General features: G+C 36.2%; 1 protein-coding gene across 3 annotated transcripts in view; it reads left to right on the top strand.

Moving 5' to 3' along the window:
- The first annotated feature begins 8,863 nt into the window (after positions 1 to 8,863).
- LOC127835406 (metalloreductase STEAP4-like) overlaps positions 8,864 to 10,574 on the top strand; it is a 40,362-nt gene continuing 38,651 nt past the window's right edge. The window contains exon 1 of one of the 3 annotated variants that reach the window (XM_052361822.1): positions 8,864 to 9,180. The gene's annotated coding sequence lies outside the window, so the exon portion shown is untranslated. The other 2 variants (XM_052361828.1, XM_052361826.1) reach the window with 2 other exon arrangements.

Raw genomic sequence — 10,574 nt, 5'->3', positions numbered from 1 at the left:
TGTAAGTTGTTTTCATTTAAAGATAAGGGTTATCATGGATGAACCATCTTTCGAACCTCTTAATTTTTGACACGTCAATTTTACTCAAATATAATGTTGAAAATAGTGAAACATATTAATTAGTACTTATTTGATAAATAACTTCTTTCTACATAGCTGGAAACTTTAATTGGCATGTAAATCCTCTTTTGATAACAGATTTTCGATAGTTACCAGCACTACCAAATCATGTTAAACTTTCTATGCCACCCAAACAATGAGTACCTGCTTTCGAACCCTTCAGTGTTCAACATTAAAAATATATTTGTCACATGATATGACCATGGTCATGTGACTTATTGAAGCAGCCGAAATGTGTTTAATTCTCGAGCAAAGTTGAGAACGAAAATAGAATCATGTTTTTATAGGTTTTGAATGAAAATCATAATATATGTAAAAAAAGTGTTAAGAAATACAATGATTTTTACCTGGTTTTTGATTTATCTACTTATTCAACCTGTTTTTTCACGCATTTGCGTCGATTGACAATTACGTGCGTGTCGTCGTGAGCAAATCATTTGTACACAAAAAACGGTGACGTAGGGCGCATGCGCAATTGCGCGTAACATGTAAATAAATGAAGGGTTCGAAAAGAGGTGAGGTTCGAGAAGAGGTACTTTTACGATATATTTATGATCTATGCTATCTTCTCGTCCTTTCGTGTCTCTTAACTATTTTTACCGCGCATGCGCATACACTGGCTGGTATTTATAGCATTGTTTAACTTTTATTTCGTCATTAAAATACTATATTTAAACGAAAACACAAAGAAAACCGTATTTGTTTACATATTTGCTAAATATTTACTTTGTTAAGGTGAAGGTCAATGATCTGTATCATGCAGAAGAATTTTCTCATTGGATACGTGCTCTTTCTTGACCGCGTTCTAAATGGGGCACCATGTGGGGAATTTTCTTATAAATCACATATTTAAATGGCTATTTTCTTCGACACACTGGCACGTGTATAACTTGATATTGGCGTTTTATTTTATAATATAATATTCCATCCGAGAGCAGGTATGTAATGATTTTAATCAACTAATTAATTGTGTTTTAAATTAAATCTTCTTTGAACACGTAAAAATAACATATATAAACGAAACTTTAACATTGTATGAAACACAATTGACCCATGTCCGATTAGCTGCACAACTAAACATCATAATGAGGACAAACGAAACGGTCGTTTCTCCTCACAACGCGCGTTTTCGTGCAGAATTTTAGGTGCACCCAGTGGCTGCAAATGGTGCACTCACCCCACGTGAGGATTTTTAAGAACGTCGAGTCGGGCAATTTTCGTGGCGATGTCATCCTGCAGACACAGCACAGGTCTTTTTCTTCCGGCTCGAACTCCATCTCAGAATCACTGCACAATGCGTCTTTTGCTGTGGCAGTAGACTTGTTTTGGGATTGAGATTCCGATAGGCGCTTTCTGCATGTTTTGCCTTTTTTCGCCGATGTTGTTGTTGCATGCGTTGAGGTTGTTGATGTACTGGGAGTTGCGCTTTCATTACCGTATGTTTGCAGCTCCTCAGCATATGCTTTCTGTAATAGCCTTCCCCCCTGGCTTGGGTTTTGTGCTTTTGGCTTTAGGTTGCTTAGAGGCCTGGAAGACGCATGTAAACTTTTTTTCAGCCTTCAACACGAGGTACTTTTCAACTGCTTCTTTTCCGGATTTAATTGCCATAATTTTGAGCAGGGGTGATGTCTCTCGGAAGGCTTCGCTTGGATAAAGCTTATCTGCAGGAACAACCTCTGGGCAGCATGGGAAAATGCCAGTTTTTCGGAAGCCTGCGACTATGTGGCTTGAACCATGGCCTTTAGATACACATTGCAAGCAATTTTGGCCATCATATATTTCGTAACAGTTTCACCAATGTGCTCCTGCATAAACTTGGCACATTCACGGTAGTAATATGATTTGAATGGACCGAAATCGACACGTCCAGAGGCTGCAGGATGTGCGATGTGTGGGCAGGCAAACAAAGAGGATGATATTCTCTGCTTTGGCCCATTCAGTAGTTGCCTGGAAACATGCGAGGAATGGCCGTCATAAATTACAAGTATCGGCGTTTGGTCCATTGAACCCCTGCATACATTCGGGATGAAATGGTCCTTCAAATAATCCTGGAAAATTTCAACATTTGACCAGCCACTTTCGGACATTGTGAATTTCGAACCAGGTGACGAGCCGTTCATTAGTTCAGGGTTGCTTCGTTTCTCTTTGAAGACGAAAAATGGTGGTATACGATTACCGGCTGCGTTAGCGCATGCGATGAATGTTGTGGTTGTTGAGCGTGGGCGAGGTAAACAGCCTGCGGCTTACTGCCAGGGGCAGCGATGACATTAGGGGGGCCCTGTGTTCGGGTTGAATCCCGGTTTCATCTATGTTGTAGATGAGATGAGGTTTGTCGTCAGATTGTGTTTTTCCAAATTACTTTCCCCAAGGTTTTGAAGTAGCTTTCAAGGATCTCTGGCGTTGAGTTTTTCGCACCGCCACTATCCAGGGGCGCGTGGTTTTATGGAGAGAGCCTGCCTGTCCATCTCTTTAGAAGCCATACAACCAATTTATACTTAGTGGCTTGTTGGTAGGGCGTTTCCCTAAATGTTCGGCCAGTTCCCCGGCCAGGTACTGGACCTGTACATTGGTGTAACCATATCCGAGCTGGGACATGCTCTCCAGATGCTCCACCAACCCGTTTCCTCTTCTTTTGAAAATATTAACTTGAGCCCAATCCAATATTAAATGGATCTACTTTCCCTTTTACAACAATCTCTTAATGTTTGAATTGGCACATTATATGTCAATGCAGCCCTTTTAACTGGCATCCCTTTCTCCTTTACCGCAGCATATGCATTTTTGAGGGATTCTGGACTGTACCTACGATATTTATGATCCGGTATTTTGGTAGGGTTCGGCTGAAAACAAATATTGCTTAACTAGACGACAAATAACTTTTTTCGATCAGATAACTTTTTTTCGATCAGATAACTTTTTGATCATATGTTTATTTGTGAATGTATAAAAATGTCAAGAATCAGAATGATTATTTCAATCTTTGATGGATCAATAAACATGGTAAATTTGGGAACTGTCAGATTCTATAAACATTGCGCTAATTGATATTTAATTTCTTTGAGCGACATGCGTTGTTCTTTAGTGAGTTACAATACCCCGTTGGGACCCTAAAAGCGCTCTGAAAACAATTGAGCGTTAACTTTGGTACAAATACATAACAAAATGGCTGACACATGTAAACAGAGTTTGGAAACTCATTTGTATTTAAGTGTAAGTGACCTATATTCATACTTGATTTAGTTAAACGTTAATTTTAGCATTTTATTTACGTGTTGTGGGACATTACCTGTTTAAATCGCATTTTCCACGGCAAAATACACAACAGTTGTAAAAGCTCGATCAACTTGCATAGAAACCGGGCACGTGCAGTATTTGGTGACAGCGATAATGACGTATTAAAATGAGCACGAATCCAATGAGAAGACACGAAAGTATGAGAATGAGGCATATATGTGTTTTATATATGCCAACAAACAGTTTATTTGGCTAATATTACCGATGAAAGTACCAATAGAAAAAACGCTATTTAATTTGTAAAGTTGGAACTCCCAGCGACCCGGAGAGCTGGGAGTTGGGATTCGTTTCACCGATCTTCTCACCCTGCTGCGCCTTTCCCTCCTGGGCTCGAACTCGGGTCCAGTGTTCCGAAATGTTCATTATCACCAGGGGATGTAGCGCCACTGACACACTTCCAGACGCTCCCATCACCGCCATGACGCTCTTCCCTGGGTCTACTTCCATACTCGTTGCCATTATTGTTTTTGGGAAAAGAAAGACAGTTAAAGAAAATGCAGTTATGTCCCAAAGTTTGATCTAGGTTAATCAACAGTTTGACAAATTATATCAAGCGGACGCTTTATGGAAGATAGGTTACACACTATCTTGCATCGTATTCTGGTGTCCGTTTCATGCTATATACATGACACGCAGAGTTGTCGTTCCGTGCTCTCACATACAATCTCTGCCATCACAAGAAAAGCTTTTTACTTTTGTGGTTTAATATTGATATTATTAAAAGTATTCTTATTTTCTTTTATATTTGAAAATAGTGTATACGTTAAGGTTCATAATAACAAATAATTAACTAAATAAAAAGTAAAAATAACAAAGAGAACATTACCAAAATCCAATTGTACGAAATTTTGACAGTGTATTTATATACACCATAAGAAAACTAAAGAGTCACAATACTCTTTCTCTACTGTTATAAAGTATATTGTGAAGGCTAATATCGGTAGATACATCATGGTGCTGAGTTTGAAATGTGATAAATTACATGGGCTGTTCAATCTGTCTTATGAGTGTATTAAATAAAGAGTCAACCCTGGTTAGCATTAACCAATGGCGGTTTATTTTTTAACAACCTAATCTGTATCGAAAATGTAAATTCAATTTGAAAAGGATTCCATTATAATGTGTTCACATTTCAGAGAATTTTTGTTGACATTGCGCCCGTCTAGTATCAATTTAAAAATCAATCTAAACGCCACCCAATATTTCAATAAAATATTGCATGTGTCATGTTTGTGTTATTACAACTACGGTATGATGACGTTTGCACATGTTCAAAAAAACAGATATAGATTTGCTGTTTCGGGGTTGCTATAATGAACGAATTCTTAATGTAAAGCCTAATTTGTATATACCGGTAACCACGTTCAATGAGCGTATAATTTTTCATCAGGGGCAGTCTAATAAAGGTAAAATAGCAATACATACTGTGCAAGGAACTAAATAAAATCGAATCAGAGTACCTCTTCTTATTTGGGTGTTCCTGATATACAAACCGGGGACTTATGTTTTATACCGGTAATTCGATCATAGCAATAATACCAGACCTGATTCGTATGGACTATAGTAACAGACTTAAATGCCTAATGATTGTCAAACAAGTTATATAAATATTTGCTTTATTTATAAACTATTGCTACTTAAAACGAGGAAGTATACTGTGTGTGACGATATGACTTTATCATGGCTGTTATACAAAATTGTAATAACATTTATATATGCTATATCCTATATCAAATCAATGATAATTTTACTGTACACTCTTTAATAGACATAAGACGGCTACACTTATCCATGTCTCATTAGGGACTAGTAAGCCATGTGTATAGCTGTGTAGTACGTTTTTATTTTAAATTTTATGTAACTATTATTTTTATGTACTATGTGTAACTTAAATAAAATATTAAACTACTACATTCTCTTCATGAATTTAAAACATTTTTTTTCATTATGGTCATTTTCTTATAAGTGACGTACGTGGCTGCTTGAACGTTAATGTACAAGCAGTGCATGACAACAGTGACGTAGGTAACTATGTAATCTATGTCACTGATGATAGCAAATGATCTGAAAATTATGACTGCAAATAAAAAGTATAAAATCCTCATAACATTAGTGACAACGACACTTATAGAAGCAGTGTGTTTTAAAACAAATATGGGAAATTTAAGAGAGGAATTTAAGAGTGTCCAGCTCTTTTACCCTTGATATACCCCGTCCTCATTTCGTTGGTTAAACAAAAAACTACATCAACGAATTTTGGGGGTGGTGGTATTAGACTTAAATTATATTGTCATTTTTTTTACTTTGCCGTTACCAAACAATATATTATAATGTTATATTTGTTGTTGTTGTTTTGCCAAAAGTGCGTTAGTATGATTCAGAGGTAAAAACGCAATGAAGTCATCATTTATTTATATATACGTGTACGGCTGTCGTGTGGTCGCAGATATTTGTTAACGCGATTCTCACCTAGGTGATCTGGTTCCAACCCCACTCCCGGCTTATGTTAGTTTGGGCATACATACACAGTCTAACGTAAAAGAGAGATCAACATCACGGTTTATGGCATTTTTCGCACATACTTACTTAAGATCTTGTACCCGATAGTTTGTCCTGTAATGAGTCGTTCATGTAGTCATTCGTTTAAAGGGGCTCATCGGCATTATATCTCTGTTTTTGTAAGAAGTGCCGTACAGTTACAATCCTATAATGTCTTAGCTTTGAATACTGATGCTTTTCACTAATAATCCTTGTTGTGCTTGTTTTTAGTGAAACGAAGCAGAGTGTTTGCTAGTTATTTCAGTATTAAGAGTGTAATAATTTAAATGTATTGTACTATTGCTTTTTGAAAGAGTGATTTTGAAATAATTAAATTTATGATTTCAGTTTTCCTCAGTTGTAAATAAATAAAGCTTTATCTACATCCCTACAATATGTGCGTATGTGTATTTCGAAGTTTATGAGGACCGTCCACATTATGTGAGGACCAGATGTATGCCCAAGCACTGCTACCTTATTAATTTAATAGACTCACGACTGCTGGGAAGTTTTTTTTATATATTAAAGCTGCATTTCCAGCAATTTAGTTCTTATTGAAACATTTTCTCCGTTGTTGTGATCTTGGGTTGTGGGGTGGAGCCGAAGTACCCGGAGGAAACCCACCCTATAATTATTCGAAAGTACTGTTTTATAAATGCCGGTTCTCTTATGCCTTCGAATCGAAAAATTCACGATCAATCGTGATACATCGACTTTATCCGGAATCCTCCGAACAATTGATTGATTAAAGCAATACAAATGTCTGCAGTTCAGAGTGACTGTTAACGTGTTTTTTTTCCCTAACTGTACACATGGTTTGCATCTATGTAACCATGCGGCGAGTTATGATCTATTTAACGCTAGTCGAGGCTTCTGTTGATCATGTATGCGCACGTTATCAGAGTTTACGGAAAAGACGTAAAGCTTTAAGATTTTGACGCTGTACGTTGGCATGACAACTTTCGAAAGAGAAAATAATTCTTGGTTATTTATAAAATAGTAATTAGATACTTTAGAATACAAGAATATCATTTGACAATAGATTATTTGATAACAAAGTTGAGTTGTGTCCATTTGATTGAGTTTTCATGGCTCCCTCAACTTTATAATAAACTGACGTCATTCATAAATAACTATTAGAAGATACGTGTTTAATAAATAGTATCACGTTAATTGACGCTCACGATATCAGCTATGAATACTATTTCTAGCATACTTGGATTATGATTTAAGTATTGACCACGTGATCGGAAATATTTTTTATTTGAATGTCGATTTGGGTACTCGATCGAAAAATTCACAACAAATTGCGATATACTAGCTGTGGCGTTGAAAAAGGATATTTCAATTCATGTCTTTTAAATCATTTAATTTAACAATAAGGACATAGAGGTGTTCAACCCTTAACTGTTTCTCAATGTTTAATATCGACGTGTGTTTGTCTCGGTAATATAAATGAAAACTGAAAAATTGTCATTTCACTTATTAAATAACGCTAATCTTTTAATTTTCCGATATATATTTATTTAATTGAAAAACACATACTATGTGAAAGCAATTGTTGTCACGTTGCTATTTAATGAAAGCAGAGTTTAAAATATGCAATTACAAATTGAAAGAAGTTTAACAAAACCGCAAAGTGTTAATACGATAAAACCATAGCGTTAACTGCATTTGAAATCTATGTCGCACCAGATTTAACCAAATACCTATTAAAACTATATTGGTCCCTGATTTAAACCAATCCCCACGCAGAGTTGTCGTTCCGTGCTCTCACAAACAATATGTATGGCAAGCGAAATGCACATTAATTCCTTAAACCACGGTTTACCAGTTTACTATATAGTTAAGAGACTTTGAACCCGGGTTCAAAGTGCCGTTTGCACATTAATTCCTTAAACCCGGGTTCAAGACGTTGAACCGCGGCTCAAAGTCTCTTAACCATATCGTTAAGAAACGACCAATGAAATCGTGAAATTTGCCTTTTAATTGTGGTTTAAGCTCCGCTGATTGGTTGTCTCTGAATTATGTAGATAAGAGATTTGTATCTATCTTTAGACACACTTTGAACCGCGGTTCAAACTCTTGAACTCGGGTTTAAGGAATAAATGTGCAAATGGCACTTTGAACTCGGGTTCAAAGTCTCTTAACCCTATAGTTAACTGTTAAATAATTAATGTGCATTCCGCGCGTCTTAACCCCAGTTTAAGACTTTGAACCGCAGTTTAAGACTTTGAACCGCAGTTTAAGACTTTGATCCGCAGTTCAAAGTCTCTTAACCCTATAGTTACGAAAAGAATTAATGTTTAAACGGCACTTTGAACTCGGGTTCAATGTTTCTTAACTATATAATTAACTGTTAAATAATTAATGTGCATACCGCGCCTCTTAACCGCAGTTTAAGATTTTGAACCGCAGTTCAAAATCTTTTAACCCTATAGTTAAGAGATGACCAATGAAGACACGGCATTTACCTTCTAATTGTGGTTTAAGCTCCGCTGATTGGTTGCCTCAGGTAACAGATTTGTATCTATTTTTAGACACACTTTGAACCGCGGTTCAAAGTCTTGAACCCGGGTTTAAGGAATTAATGTGCAAACGGCACTTTGAACCAGGGTTCAAAGTCTCTTAACTATATAGTTAACTGTTAAACCGTGGTTTAAGGAATCAATGTGCATTTCGCTTGCCATACAATTTGCTGGTTCCAGTCAAATCTCTGCGCGGTGATTTGATTTAACACGGAATTGATATTCAGCCTTGCGAAGAGTTTAATTGCCGTGGTATATGGTACATCTGCAACCAATTTTGATTAAAGGCTAGATACGATTAAAGAATGCACGCCTAAGTGTGGACCGCTTAAACCACTGGTTTTACACTTTTTAGAAGCCGATATAACAAAAACAAACAAAGCGTTGTAAGTTTATTTTGATTGGCAGCATAAGACTTAGTGTGGTGTATGTTCATTTTAATGAAATCCTACGTGCGTCATACTATCACATGTCACAACTAGAAATAAAGATCTATCTATCATCGGCTCAAGAAGTTTAACGAAGAAAACATAACAATAAGTCTTGCTTTTAAACTGCTCTGTCGTCTGCTATAATTAGCAACAGGAAAAAGCGATCTGTTGTCGATTGAATGGTTATCAAACCAAGTAGTAGCGTACATTTGAATTGAGCTAGTGGAGGATATGCGATTTCTCAATTTACGGGATTGGTTAAACATATGGTAAGTAAAGTTTTACGTATAAACAAATGGTTGGTTGTTATTAGAAAAGGTAAGTTTGATGTTGAGTGTGAGAGAAGTAGTTATAAACGTAAACGTGTTTGTATGTAGAACTTTAAAACGGATTATTAAATGTTAGTTTTTGTGTTTGTCCTATGTTATATGATAACAGCGTATCGCCGAATTTATTACTTCCTCATGAATGAACATGCAGTATTCATGAACACGCGTTGAACTATGTAAGTAAACAAGACCTATATATGTTTTCGAAAGAATGTTAATACATTGAATTGTGATGGCTCGTGAAAAAGACTATTGTCATACTGTGTATTATATAACACTATATGATATTTTAAATAGCAGTCTGGTAATCCTCCTCCTCCTTCTCATCATCATCATCAACAACAACAACAACTTCAACGTCTTCTTCTTGTACTTCTTTTTTATCATCATCATCATCTCCTTTTTCTTCTTCTTTTTCGTCTTCTTCATCGTGAATCTTCTTCAACTTCTTCTTCGTCGTCGTCACCATCGCCGTTATAATGAATATGCTCATGAACATCAAATATATTTAATTAGATCTATCTGTTAAATGTCTTCCATCAAGTTCATCATCTTCTTTATCATCATCAACATTACATTCTTCTCATCATTAACATCTTCTAAATCGTTATGTTTATCATTATCATCACCAACATCATTATCATCATCATCAGCAGCAGCAGCAGCACCAGCTCGCCGTTAACCTCTTGAGATCATTATCATCATCATTTTCATCATCATCATCATCATCCTCAAATAACAGTGCCAATTTGTCTATTGGTTTCTTTGCAACCGTAACAGTTTTTTAATTAACAATTAGATAAAATATACTGAAAAGACGATATTTTTATATTCTACAGTACCTGCACCTTTCTAAGCAGTGGCTCGGTTATCAGATATAATGTATTCCATAAAGATATAGCATAATTACTATAGACGTTTGTACTGGATATCAATGGCGAAGTGTCACGTAGGCCGGACATTGGCGAATCAATACGTTCAGCAATTAAACATATCTATTGGCATAAAACATGAAAGGGGAGCGGATAGCGACATTATTTGGTTAATTTCACAGGTATAGTGATAATAAAATATAAAATACAAATAATTAGAGTAAGGAATTAAAAGCATGACTAGGTGGAAGGTGTCATCCCTGATAAGCCTGTGCGGACTGCACATGCTAATATTGGAAGACACTTTACGTACATGCATTAAACCCCGTTTTCCTGAGCGAGGCTCATATGTAGCCGTCTAAAAAATTTGCACAGCCGTCTCCGCATTTTTAGCTTATTTAACGAACGAGAGACATATACAAACAATATGTCCCTGAAAAATCAAATCAGCTGTTTCTTGTG

Source organism: Dreissena polymorpha, chromosome 6, assembly GCF_020536995.1.
Source record: "Dreissena polymorpha isolate Duluth1 chromosome 6, UMN_Dpol_1.0, whole genome shotgun sequence".
NCBI classification, from domain to species: Eukaryota; Metazoa; Mollusca; class Bivalvia; order Myida; family Dreissenidae; genus Dreissena; species Dreissena polymorpha.
The sequence above is the reverse complement of the archived record's forward strand: the minus strand, read 5'-3'. Positions and strand labels throughout refer to the sequence as shown.